Source organism: Silene latifolia, chromosome 9, assembly GCF_048544455.1.
Source record: "Silene latifolia isolate original U9 population chromosome 9, ASM4854445v1, whole genome shotgun sequence".
In the NCBI taxonomy this organism is placed as follows: Eukaryota; Viridiplantae; Streptophyta; class Magnoliopsida; order Caryophyllales; family Caryophyllaceae; genus Silene; species Silene latifolia.
The window spans coordinates 110,580,052-110,584,487 of record NC_133534.1 but is presented as its reverse complement, the minus strand read 5'-3'; the positions used below and the strand labels follow the sequence as shown (position 1 = coordinate 110,584,487).

General features: G+C 39.6%; 1 non-coding gene across 1 annotated transcript; it reads left to right on the top strand.

Annotated features, from left to right (window-relative positions):
• The first annotated feature begins 3,658 nt into the window (after window positions 1-3,658).
• LOC141603897 (small nucleolar RNA R71) lies at window positions 3,659-3,765 on the top strand. Its single transcript, XR_012525734.1, has one exon. It is a non-coding gene; the product is annotated as a small nucleolar RNA R71 (small nucleolar RNA).
• Window positions 3,766-4,436: the final 671 nt, after the last annotated feature.

Genomic DNA, 4,436 nt, shown 5'->3' with positions numbered 1-4,436 from the left:
ACTAAACCAAAACCAAAACCAAATCTATAATGACAAATACAAATGAACCCAACTTAGAGAAATAATCTTAACTTTACAACAAATGAGAGCTTATAAGGTACTCTCCAAATATGCATTAGACTCTAGTAACATCCTTTTGATTCTTGACAAAACCAAATGAAGCAATCAATTTCTTTTTCTTTTCTTTTCTACAATTCTTTTTTTTCTTTTTTTTTTTTGAATTTTCTTTCTCTTTTTTTTCTTCTTTTTTCTCTTTTTCTTCCGCTTTATATTTTTCTTTTTCCAACACAAGGATACAACACAATTGCTAAATAATGATCTCGCTATACCCACATGACAACAATAAGTCCCAACCCAACCATAATAGCAAAATAGACATGATAAATAAGCAATTGCGACTGTCCCGATAAGGTAGGCAAATTCTTGGATTGTAGCTAAGAAATGTAGGATATGAAATGGCTACAAGGGTTCAAACGGGCTCACAAAAAGGATAATGTATGGGTTATTTGAACGGTAAGAACCGCCTATCCACATGTACTTAGTCAAAGGAAAGCAATAAAAGTATCAAGAAATCAATGTCACACTTATGCAGTTTGATATTACACATTCTACAAGGAGAAACCACACTCAAGCCTAATTGACCAATGAGACCAGTTTATTGATGTTCCTGGCGTAGGAAGCTCTATAGACTTCAGAATTTAAGTAGTTTACCGACATAATTGTGTCAAATCTAATTAGCATAAGGCATGTCAAATACGGTCAAGACTTGAATTATGAGCTTTGTTTCCATGAATAACGGGTCAAAGCAATGTACATGGACAACTATATGGGATTCAAATGCAAAAACAATGCAATTTAACGTCATTGTTATTTAATTCACCAAGACTCGACCTAAAACAAATTAAAAACATGTTTTTGGATTTTTAATTTTTTTTTTAATTTTTATGGATTTTTGATATAAAAGCACACAACGATAAGTAAATCTCACAACCGAAATAAAGACTCCTCCCCCAAACCTAAATGTCACAGTGTCCTCATTGTGACGCCTACAACATAGCAATCACACAAAAATTTCCAGCAACCTAAAGGACACATCTAACAAAAGGAATGGGAGAGAACTAGAGATAATACAATAAAAGAAGGTATAAGGGAAGAGAATACCAGAAAAGAGCGTAGGAGTTCCCCCAAACAAGCTGCAAAAATAGGGGAAAATATCAACCGCGCAAATCCTATAATCGTCTGGCTACGAATTAAACCCAAAAAGCTAGGGTACTCGATCGATCCTGGCAGCACTCGATCGAGGAACCAAGCTGGCGAGCAAATTCCTGCATTTTAAAACAAATGCCATGCAAATCACAATCAATACAACTTAAAGCACGTATAGTAAATCAAAAAGTAGCGCATGTGCTACACACAAACATAAGTAGCACCAATAAATAGTCCAAGCAAAGAATATAAACGATGAATAAAGTGTTGGCTCATCAAACTCAAAATCTAATGTAAATTATGAGCAATGTTCATCGTTCTTCAAGTCATCTTCTTGAGGAAGGAGATGGGGTGCTTCATCCATCAAAGGGGCTTTATCAAAAACTTTGACTGGCTCCTCTCTGAATATCTCCGCTTCCAAAGCATCCAACTCGGCCTCCAAGGCAACACTCTCATCTCCATAAATCAGCTTCTCAATTTCATCCACTTCCTTGCTCCATGGATACGACGCAACAGCAGGGGCGTTAGATTGATTCATGTCAAAACAATAAGCAAGGGAATCATCAAAAGTAGGATCAAGAGCATTAATCATATGATAAGAAGCTTTTAAATCAGGAGGACGTGATGCTTTGTCAAGACTAAAAGTGATAGTATCTTCTCCAATATTGAACGTAAGACTCCCATGCCTAACATCTATAACCGCCCCTGCGGTATGCAAGAATGGTCGTCCCAGAATAATGGGAACAAGAGAATCCTGAGCTATATCTATCACTATAAAGTCGACTGGAATGAAAAATTTCCCTATCCTAACTGGCACATCTTCTAAGATACCCATAGGGCGCTTAATAGACCTGTCAGCCATTTGTAGAGTCATGTTAGTACATTTAAGCTTAGTCATGTTTAATTGATTTCAAATTTTGTATGGCATGACACTGAAGCTTGCTCCTAAATCACATAAAGCATTGTCAATAGTTAAAGGGCCTATAGTACAAGGAATAGAAAAACTCCCTGGATCCTTAAGCTTAGGTGGAGAATTGGCTTGCAATGCAGCGTTGCATTTATGAGTGAACGCGATAGTCTCCACTTCATTAAAAGACCTCTTCTTTGACAAGATCTCTTTCAAAAACTTAGCATATGCTGGCACTTGAGTTACCAATTCAGTAAATGGCACACTCACTTGAAGGTTCTTCACTACCTCCATAAACCTCCCAAATTATTGTTCGAGCTTAGATTTCTGCAATCTTTGTGGAAAAGGTAGTTAAATTTTAATTGGCTCGCCTGCTTTAGCTTTAGAAGTTCGTTTGGAAGCAATATCGTCAGGTACAGAGGTGCCTCGATCGAGTCTAGTAGTCACTCCATCGAAGAACCTATTTTATTTCAATACCGTAGCTGAAACACGCGAATTTTGCAAATCAGGGGGGTGCCTCGATCGAGCCTGGGTATCACTCGATCGAGCACGGTGGTTCCTCAATCGAGCATGTGGCTACTCGATCGAGGATCCTTGGCAGATCCGTCTTTTTTGCTTTTCTCGCTTATATTCTCATCTCGTGTTTCAGTTTCGTCGACTTCTTTTTCATCGTCACTCAGCTCCAAATTACCCAACCCCCTAGGATGCATATAAGGGACTTCATCTTCATCAATGGGCACATCCGGACTTTGATAAGTAGTATCGCTCCTCAAATAAATAACATTAACTTGCTCATGAGCTTGTTTACCTTGAGGAGGAAGGCCAGACTGTTTTGAAGGATTTTGAGCCGCCATTTGAGCAACTTGAGTATCCAACATCTTGTTATGAGCCATTAGTTCAGAAATCTGAGCCGTCTGCTTTTGTTGAATCATTAAAATTTGTTGCAAAAGAGCCTTCATCTCTGCCATCTCATTACTTGGAGTTTGAGGAGGGGGTTGCATTTGTTGAAAACCTTCTTGATTTTGCCAAACAAAGTTTCCTTGTGGTTGATTACCACGGTTTGGAGGAATAATATAAGCATTCTACGGTGGGGCTTGAGCAAAAACATTTTGACTCCTTTCAGGGAAGAATTTAGAATAAGGAGTAACTTGCTTGAAAGACTAGAATGCATGAACTTGTTCAATAGTACTCATACACTTAGCCGCAGTGTGGCCATCTATCCCACATCTCTCACAGGACACCTCTTGTTGAACCATATGAACCGTTTCTTGCTTATTAACCAAAGACTGAGATGTCTTCAATTCGGCTATTTGAACCGTTAAAGGCTTTAGCTGTGCCACAATGACATTATCTAAACCACTTGCTCTCTTACTTCCTCTGGGGTTACCATACTCAGCAGTGTGAGTAGCTATCTGATCAATCAACTTCTATGCATTACCGTCATTAGTATTATCCTGGAATCTTCCATTGGCAGCTGAATCAAGTAAAGCTCTGTGATCGTCATACAACCCGTTATAAAACTAGTTGCAAATAAACCAAATCTGGAAGCCATGATGAGGGACGGATCGAACTAGCCTTTTGAAACGAACCCAGGCTTCATTAAGATCTTTGGCTGGACCTTGTTTAAAACTCGTGATCTGGCTTCTAAGAGCATTAGTCTTCTGTAGTGGAAAATACCTCTTGTATAATGCAAGAGCTAGTGAAGTCAAGTTAGTGATTGCGCCGGTCTCCATATCCAAGTCACGTAGCCACTCTGCTGCATCATCTCTCAGAGAGAAAGGAAAGAGAGTCTGGTTGACTTCATCTTGAGTCACCGCAGCTGTCAAAGGAATAGAACAACAATGTAGCAGAAGCTGATAACCAGGTTCCTAATTATTTGAAAGGAGGCTAGGGACAGCCTAGCCATGGCCTTACTTTGACAGGATAGGGCCTGGGATTACCAGGCATAGGACAGACCACAGCAGCCCCAGCAAGCCATATTCAGGCTAACAACAATCACAGCAACAATGATCAGGCAACCTCAACTGTCAGTCCAAGTTCATCAGGTTACAAGTGCACGTTCCAGGCCAACCACTAGCTGCCACCTTGGCTAGCTGAATCTTTACTCAACTAGGTTCAAATCAGTTCTAGAGAGCCAAGCTTAACTCCGAATGCATTTCACAGAAAAACAAACTGAAAGCAAGTTGCAGGAAGGGTAAATCAGTTAAAGTAGAATTGCCATTTTTGGCCAACCAAGGGAAAAATTTCTAGCAAAGAACTCTTGGCCTGTTTCAGCATTCCTCATATAGCACCTTGAGCAACAGATGGTGCCTGAACCAAGGCC